Genomic DNA, 16,041 nt, shown 5'->3' on the forward strand with positions numbered 1-16,041 from the left:
TGGCTGCCTCCAGTGCTCAGAAGCAAAACAGTCAACAGAAGGCTTTGCTGTTGGTCTTCACTAACTCCTCAGCCATGGTCACAGTGGACCAAACGACGGAACCAGTGCTGTGAGTCCTGGTGCCATCTCTTCTGATAACGAGCTGTACGGCCTTGAGCTCTGTGGGCCTCAGGTTCATCTCTAACATGTGGTCCCTAAACTAGTAGGTTCTGACTGACACTTTGTGACTCAGAACTCCATACAGGCTCTGAAATGAAACCATACCATAGGACTCAGTATCCTGAGAGATACTGAGAGAGGATATTATATCAACCTGAAAAACACCAAGGTTTCAAGACCAGAGGTTAGAGTTTTAGGACCCAAAGAGCTTTGGGAATTTAGAGCACCCATTTTCCAGCTGAAAGAATTAGATCTATGGGTCACATGAACAGTCATCCTATTGATCTCACGCAGGCAGCTGCTTTTAAAAACCCCGTGAGGGGGACTTCCCTGGTGGCGCAGTGGTTGGGAATCCACCTGCCAATGCAGAGGACATGGATTCGAGCCCTGTTCCGAGAAGATCCCACATGCTGCGGAGCAACTAAGCCCGTGCACCACAACTACTGAGCCTGAGCGCCACAACTACTGAAGCCTGTGCGCCTAGAGTCCATGCTCTGCAACAAGAGGAGCCACAGCAATGAGATGCCCGCGCACCGCAACGAAGAGTAGCCCCTGCTCGCCGCAACTGGAGAAAGCCTGCGCACAGCAATGAACACCCAACAAAGCCATAAATAAATAAATAAATTCATTAAAAAAAAAAAAACATTCCATGAGGAATCTCAGTGCATCCAGTGGGGCTTGGGTCCCTCCCCCACCAGTAATTTCTCCCAACATCACTCTTACCTCTCAGCCTCAGTCCAGCTGCTTCCCAAGCAGCAGGTGGCTCTCCACCGCCTGCCTGAGGCACTGCCCCTTTCCTGAGGAGGGGGATGCAGGGTTTCTGAAACATATTGTCCTGGAACAGAAAGTTATGGGCTCAGAGCCCCAGAACTTTTACTTACTTTAAGCTTTTCTTATCTCTGAAGGCTGCTCTCTACCCCAGGGAATAAATTTCTATGACAGTGGGCCCTGGTGTTTTCTGCTCCCTACCTAGAACGAGGGCAAAGAGGATTTGTTTGGCTCCCACAATCCTTGGACCTGCGGAGGCCTGGGGGCCACCTGGCAGACTGAGCAGCTTTGCTTATGCGGAGCCCACAGGTTTCTCAGGGACTCAGATGCCCGAGTGAGCCTGGGACAGTCTGCCTTGGGCCAACCCTGCTCTCCAGTGCCTCATGGTAGGGTTTGTGCCCCCAGAACTTCTTAGAACTGCAGTTACCCTTACTAGGGATTTAATGTTTGAAGGTAAAAGACACAGGGGCGTTTCCCCTCTCACTTTGTGTGTGTGTGTTGGGGGGTGGGCGGGGTAGACGCATATATGTCTATAATGAAGGATGTTTAATTTTGAAAAAGGGCCAGGGCTCCTCAGGGCTCCTCAGAGCTATTTGGGGCTCAAACTTGGCTTCTGGTGTCAAATGACGGGGGTGGCAGGAACAGACCTGGGCTCCCTAAAAGACAAACTTGGCCCTTCTGGCTGCCCCATCATTGACAATTAACCTGGGAGGGGGCTGCTGGACAGCCGGTAGGGTTTGGCCTTCAGGTCTCTCTCAGCTCCCCTTCCCTTGGCTCCTACCACCTAAATCAGCCAGTACAGAGCTAGCAGCTCCCTTTGAGAAGCTTCAGCCTAAGTTCTGTTCTCTCCAGCTCTATAAACAGTGGATCAGGTGCCTGCCACAGTCTACTAACGTGCATGTAAAAGTGTGGAACAAAGCGTTTAAAGGATGCTCTTCGGGCTTCCCTGGTGGCGCAGTGGTTGAGAGTCCGCCTGCTGATGCAGGGGACACGGGTTCGTGCCCCGGTCCGGGAAGATCCCACATGCTGCGGAGCGGCTGAGCCCGTGAGCCATGGCCGCTGAGCCTGCGCGTCCGGAGCCTGTGCTCCGCAACGTGAGAGGCCCGCGTACCGCAAAAAAAAAAAAAAAAAAAAAAAGGTGCTCTTCTACAGATTTCAAAAAATTATGTGCTGGTAACAAATCAGCATTCCAGAAACTTGTGATCACAAGTCTTCCACAGTGCCCTCCTCCACAGACAACCAGCATCAGCAGTGGCCGGAGAGGCCTTCCCCTTGTGATCCTCACACTGGCCCTGCGAGCCCCTCTGGAAGTGGACCAGGACTTGGCCCCTTCACATTAACTCCTTGTGAGGTGCCAATACACCTGGGCACACAGAGTTTGTGGCACAGCCAATGCTGAACCCACATCTTCAGACCACAGGTGAGTGTTCTTTCCATGCTCAACTGGGGCTGTGGGCACCTGTGTCTGTGTGAGCCTCATCCTGCCACCTGGGGCTCCTACGAGATGCCTCCTGGTTGACCGGGTGAGCCTGGCTGACCTGCCTAGAGGCCCTATGGGCTTGGTCCTTGAGGGTCAGGGCCTTTCCCTACACACATCCCCATTTCCACTGATAGCAGTGACCCCACCCTCTGGGCCCTGCAGTGGAGTCAGAAAATAAAAGACTGAACCCTAGAGCAGAAATATAAAAATAGAATGCCATCTACATAAATAATTAAAACTTTCTAATAGCTACGTTTCTTTTAAAACAAAATTAATGTTTTATTTAACTCAATCCATCCAAAATATTATTTCAGTGTGTAATTACTATTTAAAAATGAATGAGATATTTTGCATTCTCAATTTTGTACTAACTTTGAAATCCAGTGTGTATTTTACACAGCACATCTCAATTTGGACGCTTACATTTTCAACGTTAAAGGTAACACGTAGTCCTACCAAAACAAAGTTGGGTTACAGAAAAATGTACACTGCTTGTTTTAAATTTTAAGTTAATTATAATTAAATAAGATGAAAAATTCAGTCCCTCAGTCACCACCTGGCACGGGTCAAGAGCCACAAGTGGCTCGTTGTGGCCACCTACTGGACGGTACAGCCCTGGAAGCCTCCAGGTAGAGCAGGAATTTTTAGGACACGCAAATAAACCACAAAAGCGACTTCTATGGGGGATCTGGCGCAGAACCCATAACCTCACCCTCCGCAGGGAATGTTCTGGGGTCGTGCAGAGCCCACAGGCCGCGGGCGAATCGGGGCCGGGGTTGGGGGGGGCACCCTCTAGGTCCGGCCGCCGCAGCCCCCCGGCCCGGGGGCGTGGCTTCCAGGACGCGAGGGCAACCCCGCCCGTGCGCCCCGCAAGCCACGCCCCCCGGCCCGGGGGCGTGGCTTCCAGGACGCGAGGGCGACGTCGACCGTGCGCCCAGTCGCGCGCTGCTGGCTAGAGCCCGCGATCTCACGCTACAGTCCCTCCGGGGGATCGCAGGTGTCCCCTGTGGGGACGGAAGTGGCTCCTCCACGAGTCTGGGGACTCTTCCTCGAGCCGGCTGCGGCGAAGGGCCCGGGGCGGGCGCGGAGGGGCGCGGCCCAGCCCCAGCCATCTTAGCGCGCCCCCCCTCCGCCACCAGGGGGCGCGCGGGTCTCGCGCTGCGGCCCTGGCTCCCGGGAGGCCCCGCCCTTCAGCCCCTGCGCCCGCCCAGCCGACGCGGGTGGGACCCGGAGGCCACCGGGCGTCTCGCACGCGGGAGACCCCACTTGGACCTGCCGAGGTGCCCTGCAGTTGCCAGAAGGAAAACCAACGAGGTCACGCAAACACAAGCCTGAGACATGGGCCCCACCCGGGGTCCCCCATTAGTGCCGCAGAGGCCGCCCCCCGCCCCCCCTTCCCCTGGCCTTGACCCTCCTTGCCCGTCTCAGTAGGATCCAGAGCCTCCCAGCCTGTCTGCCCCTTTGGCCGTGGCTCCTGGTGGCCAGCGACAGATGACAGTGCTTAAGTAAGCAGCGGCTTGTTGGAAGGTCAAGGCGGGGCCCCAGAATTCCTGGAAGGCTCTAAGACCAGACTTGGAAAATGAAAGGAGCTGAGGAACTTCGGAGTCCGGCCTCGGGAGCAACCCGGCCAGAACAAGTCCACCCCTCAGGCTGCCCGGCCACCCACTGAATCTAACCATCCCTCCTCTCTGCTTCAAGTGCTGAAGACAGAAAAGTCCCTGCGGCAGCAGCCAGGACGCTGTGCAAGTGGGTGGGGACCCGGAGGCGAGGGATGTAGACCCTCGCTACAACGTGAGGTTTCCCTCTAGGGAAAGAGCCCCCAGAGCAGAAAGGGAATTCAGCATATAGGCGCCAAAGTTGATGTGCGTACTACCACTGTGGCCGCCGCTCTACAAACCCTCTGTTACTCCCGGAAGGGGAAAGGCAACTTACCCCGCCTGACCTGGCCTCCCCAACTGACCTTTTGGGCAGGGAGGAATAAAGTTCTCAAAAGAACCACAAACCACAACGAGTGGGCTTCCTGGAAGAAGGGGTTTGATCACGGCCTGGCTGGAAGGGCAGGGGTTGTATATAGAGAGAAAGGCACAGGGCAGCCCAGGTAAGGGAGTGGCCAGGGATGTGCAAGGAGGTGCGAGTGGGTCTGGGGGGGAGATGAAGGGGGTGGGCAGTCTCAGGGTTCTAGCTGGCCTGGAGGTATGCAGGGAAAGGAGATTGAATGGTGGCTTGGGGCCAAGTCAGGCATCAGAGGCACAAAACAAAAATACAGAAAAGGAGAGAGAGAGACAGTAGTGGACAGGGGCCCAAAGTGTTCTGCAGAAGTGAGAGGGTTGGGCAAGGAGGGACAATGGCACAGGATGCAGGGGCAGGTGGGGCAGGGCAGCAGGGCAGGAGCAATGGGGGTCTGGAGCACAAGGGCAGGAGAAAGGGGCAGGAAGGATAAGAGAGGCTTAGGGGGTATTGCTTCTGAGACCCAGTGGAAGACCACAGCCTCCACCTTGAGCGCCCTCTGTCTTGCTCCTTCTTTCTGTCTTGGGCCTCTCGCTATAGGGGGTGGGAGTCAGCTGATGGGTTTTGAGCTGCCCTTTGGAGAGACCCACATGACTGGGAATTGAAGCCCTAAACTAGTGGCTTCTCCAGACCCAGTCAAGCTAGGAAAGACTGCAGCCCAGGCCTCACGGATCCCAGATTCCCGACCCTCAGAAACTGAAACAGAGAAGCAGTGTTTGTAGTTTTAAGCCTCTAAGTTTGGGGTGTAGTTACACAACCATAGATATCTAATACTCTGTGACCTTGTGGAACCACTATATTAGCCCTAGACTGCTTAATCTCAACACTTACATTATAGGAGAGAGAAAAATAATTTCTATCATATTTAAGCCACTGCTTTAAATTTTTTGTTTTGTTTTCTATTTATTACAACTGAACCTAATATTAAATTACTCAATAGTATAGACTAGAAATAACAGTGGAGTGGGAAGTTAGGTTCCTACTCTCTGTCTGTCATCCTAGTTTTGGCTTCCACTTTGCACATGTCCCCTCACAGTCCAGGAGAGCTGCTAGAGGTTCAGAAATCATATTCCAAATTCTAGGCAAGAAGAAGGAAGGAGGGAAGAATAAAAGGTCTTTATCTCCCACCTGACAACTCCTTTTAAGGAGTCTTCTTGGAAGCCTCTTCCACGCTTCCACTTATACCTCCTTGGCCAAACTGAGGCACAGGGAAGTGGGGGAAATGTACTTCTTCAGCTGGGCACATTGCCCCCTTGAATAAAACTGGGGTTCTACTAATGCAATATGTGGACCTCGTGTTTTGAGAATCTGTTGGAACAGTCAGTTATTTAAAAAATTGTGAGACAATTGCGGAAATTTGAACAATTAGTGGTATGTGATGATATTAAGAAATTATTCTTATTTTTTATAGGTGAGAAAGGTATTGTTTTATATTGTGTGTGTATACACATGTTCAAAGACTACCTTTTAAAAATACATATTGAATTTATGGATGAAATAATATGATGTTTGGATTTGTTTCAGAATAACCCAGTAGTGGGTGGGGATGTAATAAATGAAACAGGATTAGCCATGTATTAACAATTGCTGAAGCTGAGTGATGGGTACATGGGAGTTCATTATCCATCCTCTCTACTTTTGAGTAGATAATAAATGTTTCATTATAGAAGTTTTTTAAAGTTCTGCTATTAGGTAAAAATATTGTGATTTATATTTTTTAAATTTGGGTTCTAAAACGCTGGAGTTCTATTAGTAAGGAGTAGCTCCGGGGACACACTGGCAGTCTCTGCCAGTTCTAGCAGCTTAGTTCAATTCCTACCTGGCAGAGATGGCACAAATGTCCTATGATCTGATGTCCCTCCAGGCCATGATACCAGCTAGACACTTCTATTGGCTGGTATTTACTGGATCCTTCTGTGTGCCCAGATTTGCATTATGGGTCAGGGAGGAAGGGGGTGTAACTGAAGGCGTATGAGACCTAGGCCCTCGTCTCAAACAGTTTGTAATTTATTTGAGCAGACAGTGCCAATGCAACGACACCCACATTCCACGTAGTCACTCCGAGGTAGGAGATAAATAAGTGGCAGATTTTTCCATGTGTGTTCCTTCAGCAAGAAGGGTGAGGCCAAGGTGTGCAGGAGGGCTGCATGGAGGAGGATGCGGGGATGAACTGGGCCTTGACCTGACTTGATAAGGAGAGGAGTCCCATCTGACCAGAGGAGCATGAGATCTGGAAATGGATAGCGGTGATGGTTGTACAACACTGTGAATATGCTTAATACCACTGAAGAGTACACTTCAGTTAGAACAAACCAGTTCAAATGGTACATTTTATGTTATGTGTATCTTAACCAAAAAAAAGGGGTGTAAATGAAAAATGTAAAAGAAAAAGAAAGAAAGGGTAGAATACCTGATAAACACCTAAGGAAAGGTAGATATTTATATTCCATACCCTGGTGGAAAAGACAGACACGGGACTGGACAGTTATAAACTCTGCGGAAAGGGCTGTGATGGAGACATAGGCAGGGCGGCATGGGGCCGTGGTGCTCAGGGAAGGCTCCTTGGAGGAGGAGACATGAGCTGCATCTTCCGAGCTGAGTGGCAGCTGGGGAGGTGGAGGATGGGGGCGATATCCCAGGCTGAGGAAGAGGCCTAAATTAATGCTGAGAGGCTGGAACAGCCTGAGGGGGACCACACAGACATTGTTCCCAGATCCTGCAGTGGGGGGTAGGGGGAGTGAAAGGCACAGGGGTGGAGGTGCAGGCAGGGCCCGGGAGGCAGGCAGAGCTGTGGAACCAGGGTAGGAAGCAGGACTTGATCCTGAGATGTGGGAACCGTGAATGCGCTGGAAGCAGGGGAGATGTGAGCAATCGTGCACAGGGCAAAGGGTGCTATTCTGCAGGCGGGGAGCCCAGCCAGGGTCTGTCGGGGGTCCAGGACGGTGTTGATCTACACCAGGGTGGAGGCCAGGAAGATGGATCTCATAAAAAGGGGTTTCTGGGATGGAATTGGAAAGACTTGGTGACATGGGATGGAGGAGAGGGAAATGACAAAGATGGCTCTGGCAGGGTCACAGCTGTGGGGAAAGCAGGGTGGAGGAGAGTTTTGGACCTGGTGAGAGAGCGAGACCCTCCGGGGTGTGGAGAAGCTCTGGGGACGCCCGGAATCTGCTTCGCTGCCCAGGTGGAGGTCTATGGGGCCAGCAGTTGGCCTTCCACGGGGAATCAAGATACCCAGCGCTGCTGAATTATTCAACAGCTGCCTCTCAGCTGTGACTGCACGAGCAGGGCCACGGCGGGCGCTAGAAACCCAGGCTGCTGAGCTGGCTGCCTGGGAAGCTGGGGACAGGGGGGCCCTGAGCCTCCAGGGAGAAAGCCCACCCCTCGCTTGCTGCCGGGCCTCTGAGCCTGGCTGGGCTGGGGCACGCTCTCTCTCTCTGATACCCTCCCTCCTGCCCAGGGGCCTGGTGCCCTGGACGGGCCAACAAGAACCAAGCTCAGAGGGTGGGTGATGTCCTCACCCTGGTCCAGGGTCTCAGCTCCCACCATCTGTCTGCTTATCTCTCCAGAACCCAGTTCTACCACCAGGATCCCCAGGCCCAGGGTGTTGGTGCTGGGCAGCTGCAGTCACTAGGCAAGGTGGGCACTGGGGCGAGGCCTCTGGTCCTGACCCCCAGAGCCTGGTGTTGGGCAGTCAGTTGAAACTCTGGGCTCTTGTGAAAGCTTCAGCCAGAGAAGACCCCTCTGGTCATCCTGTCCCGAGACCCGTGTCTCTGTCCCGGCCTACACCCATTGTGGACCCAGATGTCAGCCTCCACAGGTAAAGGTAGCTCTGTTCAGACAGTCTTGAGATACACTCAGGGCCATGGGTAGGTGAGCAGGAAGTGGGCTGACTGCCCTCTAAGGTCACACAGCTGTTCACCCAAGGAGCCTGGGCTGGCCCCGCCCTCCCGCTTCCCTCTTGTCTGCACTTTCTCAGTGCCTTTGGGCTGCCCCAGACCCCCACTTGCCCACCTAAGATATACCCCCTCCCCCCAAAGTTTTCCTTCCTGCACAGGCCTATCCACCCTCTCGCCGAAGGCCTCATTCCTGGAGGTGTCTTCTTCGCCAGTGTAATATGTGTTCAGGTAACAATGCCTTATCTCTCACAGGGAGAATTACAGGACTCCTAGGAGAAGCATTTTGGGGTGTCCAGGTCCTTCCCACCCAAGGACAGCTGCCAGAGACAGGTCACAGGCCCCAGCACAGAGCTGGAGTCCCTTGGGGACATCCCAGAGCAGCTGTGGGAGTGAAGGGTGGTGCAGGGGGAGGCAGGGCCCAAACCTCTGCCCCTGGGAAGGGAAGAGGAGCTTCCTGCAGGCCCAGGGTGAGAGAAGCTTCCCAAAGCCTCCTCCCTCCCTCCTGGGCCAGAGGATGGCTGAGGTGTGAGCAGTGCCTCCTGCACCCCGCCATTCTCCTTGACTCTTACCATCCTCCAGACCTACTTGGTCTAGGATACCCTCTGAGGAGCCCCCGCAGCTGGGCCTCTGCTGCTCTTTGGCACACACAGTTACCCTGCTGTGGTCTGACTGCGGCCCTGCCGTGTCCCCCACCATCCACTGCAACCCCCATTAGGGCAGGGACCAAGTCCCAGAACCCCGGAATCCCAGCCTCAGAACAGACGTGAGCACTCCAGGTGAGGAAACTGAGGCCCAGCCCAGGAAGGCCTTGCACCTCAGCCAAGGTGCCCTAAGAGGTCTTCCAGGTCACCTCCTAACACTTGCATCTTGGGGAAAGCTCTGAAAGAAGTGACAATGTGAATAAGCAGTGCTCAGGATGTCGGAGGAGAAATAACTTCTTTGCTTTTCATTTTGATGCAGAGATCGAGGACCAGGAAAAGAAGAGGTATCCAATGGTCCCACCATAGGGTGGAGTCTGGAAAGCAGGGGGCACCTGGACTCCGGTTACTGCCCCACTCTGGAAACAGGGCGCAGGGCCAGCAGGATCAGTGGATATTACTAATGCATGTGCTGGTGGTGGCCAAGAGGCCATCTCAGGCTCCCCAGCTGGGCCCAGGGTGCATGTGGGTGGAGGCTCAGGGGCCCATGTTCACCCAGCTCTGGCCCCAGAGACAGCCCTGAGGAAACACACGCTGGTCTGCGGAAAGAGCCAGCCGCCACGTTCTGAGAGCCCAGACCAGCAGAAAGGAGGAGTCAGGTGGAATCCCTGTGTAGCGCTGTCATGTGATGCGATCACCTGTCCTCACAGCCTCCCCGGACACTTCTGTGCCCAGCTGTCTTCTCTATACTGATACCACCTGAGATGTGAATTTCATTTTTGCAAGGGGAATGACCTGTATTCCTGCCAGGGCCTCCACCCTGGATAATCCTGACTCTTCCTGGGGTGCCCGGCACCCCGCAGGCCGCTCTGTTCCACGCAGCTCCCCGCCAGACACACACCAGGCGGCTCTCTCCCCACAGAGCCAGGATCAAGATGCTCCTGGGACACTTGGGTACATGGCTTTCCTGGGCTGGGCCTCACTCTCCACCTTGGACCCCGATGCCTTGGGTTTTATTGGTCTGTCTGTCTTTCTGAGTCTTTTGGTTTTGCTTTGTTTTAACTATTTATTTATTTATTTGGCTGCGCTGTGTCTTAGTTGTGGCACGCGGGATCTAGTTCCCTGACCAGGGATCGAATCTGGGCCCCCTGCATTGGGAGCGTGGAGTCCCAACCACTGGACCACCAGGGAAGTCCCTGTCTGTCTGTTTATACCCTGCCTTGTTGCAGAAAGGATTTTAGACATTGACATTTTGTACCTAGTAACCTACTCGGTCCTGTGAGATACAGAGGGCGGATTCCTGCCCTGTGGGACATGAGCAGCCACAGGTGCTTCAGCGCAGAGTTTAAGTGACTTGCTTAAGGCCAAACAGAACTCATCCAAAGTCACACACCAGCCTCCTTATCGCCAGCCCAGAGTTTTTTCCACCAGACTCTATGCCTCCCCATGAATAATTTGTGCCTGGCTGGCAGGGCAGTCATCAACCACATCCCTCTTCTCACTTTTCTGGAGCATCAACGCCAGCCTCTCTGCTCTCCCTCTGACAGTTCCCCATCCACATCTGTGAGCAGGAGAACCCGTGTGTTCAAAATTCTTAGCCAGTTCCTTCCCCTCCAAATAATGAGCCTCTCATCTCCTGAAGCAGCCTTGCATCATCCTGATTAGAATCTCATTCATAAAATCATTCATTCGGTTCTGGTCCACACATAAATATGAGACGTTCACACACACACACACACACACACACACACACTCACTCACTCACTTTGCAAGAGCACCTACCATAAAGCATTTTTAATTCATAATTTGACATTTGTGATAACAAGAGTAAGAGGAGGGCTTCCCTGGTGACGCAGTGGTTGAGAGTCCACCTGCCGATGCAGGGGACACGGGTTCGTGCCCCGGTCCGGGCAGATCCCACATGCCGCGGAGAGGCTGGGCCCGTGAGCCATGGCCGCTGGGCCTGCACGTCCGGAGCCTGTGCTCCGCAACGGGAGAGGCCACAACAGTGAGAGGCCCGCGTACCGCAAAAAAAAAAAAAAAAGAGTAAGAGGAAATGTACCTTTGCATTCTATATGCAAAAAAGTGTTGACTAAATAAATAGCATAATTGAGAAAAAAGCCTTATTTAATATCCTACGAGGGACTTCCCTGTGGCACAGTGGTTAAGAGTCCGCCTACCAATGCAGGGGACACGAGTTTGAGCCCTGGTCTGGGAAGATCCCACATGCCACAGAGCAACTAAGCCCACGCACCACAACTACTGAAGGCCGTGCACTCTAAGGCCCACGTGCTACAACTACTGAGCCCGCACGCTGCAACTACTGAAACCCGCGCGCCTAGAGCCCATGCTCCGCAACAAGAGAAGCCACCGCAATGAGAAGCCTACGCACCGCAATGAAGAGTAGCCCCCACTCGCTGCAACTAGAGAAAGCCCGCGTGCAGCAATGAAGACCTAACACAGCCAAAAATTAATTAATTAAAAAAATATATATATATATATATCCTACGAGAATTACATGCACAGGGTTCTTCAAGTTTGCCTTTGGAGTTCATGGCAGGGAGACCGGCTGATAGGAGGATGTCTCCTCAGCTGCACCCTGGGTCCTGAGACCCAGACCTCTGATGGAACAAATCCCAGGACCCTTTGGGTACAGCCAGAGCACTTGTGACCTTCATCCGTGTATGCCAAAGGAACTCATGCTTCCTGAAACAGAGGCTCTGATCGGATCCTTGGTCCCCTTCAACATGGAGAGCCCCAATTGGGGCTCAAAACCTCCTCAAATGCTCTTGGCCTCCCTGAGGTCCAGTCTGTGGTCCAATGACTGGCACAAGCATCTATCCTTGGCACTGGACAGGCTGGTGAAGGGGATTTCTCCGAAATCCGGGGCATGTTCTAAAAGGAGCACCTGGTGGCTTATACAGAACAGTGCTGAGGGTATAGAACCTCTAAAATACCAGAGTCGATTGTTCCCAGGTGCTTCAGAAACATACCTGACAACTAACCATTTGTAATAGCAAAACAATGGAAACAATTCAAATGGCCACCACAAAGGAGCAATTGAATAAACCATGATATATTTACATATTGCAACTGTTAAAAAAAGGAATGAGGGCTTCCCTGGTGGCGCAGTGGTTGAGAGTCTGCCTGCCGATGCAGGGGACGCGGGTTCGTGCCCCGGTCCGGGAAGATCCCACATGCCGCGGAGTGGCTGGGCCCGTGAGCCATGGCTGCTGAGCCTGCGCGTCCGGAGCCTGTGCTCCGCAATGGGAGAGGCCACAACAGTGAGAGGCCTGCATACGCAAAACAAACAAACAAACAAAAAAGGAATGAAAAATATCTCTACTTCCATAGATAGATATAGATATGGAAGATATATTAAATAATTTTGTGTGTGAGTGTGTGTGTGGTACGCGGGCCTCTCACTGCTGTGGCCTCTCCCGTTGCGGAGCACAGGCTCCGGACGCGCAGGCCCAGCGGCCATGGCTCACGGGCCCAGCCTCTCCGCGGCATGTGGGATCTGCCCGGACCGGGGCACGAACCCGCGTCCCCTGCATCGGCAGGCAGACTCTCAACCACTGTGCCACCAGGGAAGCCCTAAATAAAAAATTTTTTTTAATGTTTAAGGTGGAACTCTTTTTCTTCCTTCTTTTCCCTTCCCTTCCCTTTCTGAACAATTCATTCCAAAAGCCATGAAGTGGGCTGAACAAGGTAGACATGCATGCTGTGGTACAGGTGGGACCGTGAGCCAGGTAAGGAGGGCATTGGTGCAGGAGGGCGTGGGCTGGGTGTCAGAGCAGGAGCAGTGTAAGGCAGGCATCCATACAGCCGGTCCTGCCACCCGCTGCAGGGTGTCAAAGCCTAAATCGGATGAGAAGGGCATCTCCATGGGAGGCCCACCCATCACGGAGTGTCAGAGTCCAAACGGAGTAGGAGGGTACCCCCATAGGAGGGTGGACTAGAATGGGGTATCAGACTCCAAGAGAGGTGAGAGAGCTTCTGTTCCATTGAGGGGAGCTGTAGGGGAGAAGTGGCTGTGATTCGAGGTTGGTTACATATAGGGATTAACCAAATAAGTCAATATTTTAAGAGATCAACAGGAACCAGATTTCTCACTGTTGGAGAGGAAGGTACAAATATTGAGAGAGAGAAAACAAGGAGAAGCTATGGAGTTGGAAAACTTGTGGTGTTTTGTCATTTATACATAAATATAGAAATACAGTTCCAGGTAAATATGTATTTACATCTATAGATCCAGAAGTAAATATAAATGTAAACATACTTCCTAGCTCTACCCGCTAGGAGGGCCTGGGATCAGCGACAGTAGTGATAGCAAAGGTTATTTTGCACCTTTGATGCACCTATGATGCTCCTATGATGGCAGTGTCCATCCCCAGTGCCCAGATTGCTTCTAAATACCATTTTCCACTAAAAGGAACCAGGACTCCTTGGAGCCTTGGTTGATTTTAGTACACTGGCAAGAAATATACAAATGAGTCTGAGATATCTTGCACCCAAAACCAAGGAAGTGCTCAAAAAAATATAGAGATGTGTCAAACGCACACAGGAGTCCCCTTGAAAGGGCTCCCACAGGCCAAATCTAAGACAATTAGCATCAAAATAGTGATAGTAAAAATCATAATCCATTGAATAAAATCTGAATCCATGAGTCTATACTGATAGACACACGCAAATTGAAAGTTTGATGAGGGACAGGGTACTTACATAGGCTCAAAGCATCTCCCCACAAAATACATATTAATAACAAAGGAGACGAGAGCAGGTTCACAATGGGGAAGCCCCGCAGACACCATCTTATTCAAAGTGAACATCATCAGTAACGGGGCAAATGAAATTGTACCTCCTGATGCAACAAGAAGGATGCAGCATTGCTTTTGAGTATTTATACAGAAGACCCATAACCTGAGGGATCCAATCATGAGGAGTCATCGTCAGCAAACCCCAACTGAGAGGCATTCTACAAAATAATGGGTGTGGAATTTTCAAAATTGCCGAGGTCATGAAAGTTAAGGAAGGACCAAGGAACTGTTTCGGCCTGAAGGAGACCAAAGAGACTTGACAAGTATATATTATGCAGGATTGTGAGCTGGAGCCTTTCGTTATAAAGGACACTATTGGGACAACTGGTAAAACTGAGTGGGGTTCAAGGATTTGGTGAAGATCAATGATAATTTCTCGATTTTAATGTTTGTATTGTGGCTATGTAGAAGAATTTTTTTTTAATAGAAAATATAAAAGTATTCGGAGGTGATGGGGTATCATGTTGGCAACTTATTCTCAAATGGAAAAAAAAATGTTCCTTTTACTATACTGAAAACTTTTCTGTAAGTTTGTAATTATTTCACACTTTTGAAAAAATTTAAATCAAGATAGAGAAAAGTATGTATGGTCTGCTTCATTTATCTAAGAAAGGGAAATATGAATGCATATATACATATGCTTCTAGTTTTTTAAAAAATGGAAGAAAAACCCATACAAAAATTTTAAATGTTTACTTACAGGGGCAGAGCGGTTATAGGGTAGAGGGAATGGGGATGGACACCGGATTTAAATGATTTTTTTTTTTTTTTTTGTAGATTTGGCTATGGAACTGTGTAAATATTTTACAAAATTATAAAACAAAAGTAAATGTAAACCATTTGTAATAGCAAAATATATGAAACAACTAAAATGTCAATCAGTAGTGAACTCGTTAAATAACTTTTGCTACATTCGTAAAATGAATTCTATGCAGCTATAAAAAAAGAATGAAAATGACTTAATTTTATGAAATGATACTGTGCTGAACAATGTATAGATAAACCAATTATGTAATAATGAATGTAATCTATATTCATATTTGCCTGCATTTTAACAAACTCTGAAAGGATAATCGAGATACTAATAAAAGTGGATGGGGCTTCCCTGGTGGCGCAGTGGTTGAGAGTCCGCCTGCCGACGCAGGGGACACGGGTTCGTGCCCCAGTCCAGGAAGATCCTACATGCTGTGGAGCGGCTAGGCCCGTGAGCCATAGCTGCTGAGCCTGCGCGTCCAGAGCCTGTGCTCCGCAACGGGAGAGGCCACAACAGTGAGAGGCCCACGTATCACAAAAAAAAAAAAAAGTGGATGGAAAGGGGAAAATGAAAAAGAGAGGCCAGAAGATTTTTCATTGTATATCTTTTTATGTTGTCTCAGGTTTTGACTATGTGAATGTATTCCCTCTTTAAAAAAATTAGTTAAAATGCCATTTAAAAATGAAACGTAAGGGACTTCCCTTGTGGTCCAGTGGGTGGGACTTCTCTCTCCCAATGCAGGAGACCCAGGCTTGATCCCTGGTTGGGGAACTAGAAACCGCATGCATGCTGCAACTAAGAAGTCCACATGCCTCAACTAAAGATCCCGCAGGACACAATGAAGATCCTGCATGCTGCAGCTAAGACCCGGCACAGCCAAAGTAAATAAATAATAAATAAATAAATATTTTTTTAAAAAATGAAATGTAAAAAGAAAGAAATTCCTAGAAATCAGAAGTGGACTAAAACAAAGGAACCCTTATGTCTAGTTAAAGGTCATATCCACAAAGAGAGAAACTATAGCAAGTGACTTTTATTTTTGTGTGTTTGTTTTTCGGGTTTTTTTTGCCGTCCGCGGGCCTCTCACTGTTGTGGCCTCTCCCATTGAGGAGCACAGGCTCCGGACGCGCAGGATCCGGAAGCGCAGGATCCGGAAGCGCGGGCTCAGCGGCCGTGGCTCACAGGCCTAGTCGCTCCGCAGCATGTGGAATCTTCGTGGACCGGGGCACGAACCCGTGTCTCTCGCATTGGCAGGTGGACTCTCAACCACTGCGCCACCAGGGAAGCTCTAACAAGCGACTGTAAAACACGGTACGTAACTTAACTGCATATTCCTCACAGAACATACTCAACAGACAAAAGAACTGAAAACACTGAAATTTAGCAATCATGCTGTTGGTGGTGGGGTTGGCTTTGTTACTCTGAGCTGCGTTGTGCATGAGCTGTAGAATAAAACAAGTGAGCCGTTATGTTGGTGTCCTTGAGAACTGACATGGATTTGGCATGGTTAAAAGCA

Source organism: Phocoena sinus, chromosome 9, assembly GCF_008692025.1.
Source record: "Phocoena sinus isolate mPhoSin1 chromosome 9, mPhoSin1.pri, whole genome shotgun sequence".
NCBI classification, from domain to species: Eukaryota; Metazoa; Chordata; class Mammalia; order Artiodactyla; family Phocoenidae; genus Phocoena; species Phocoena sinus.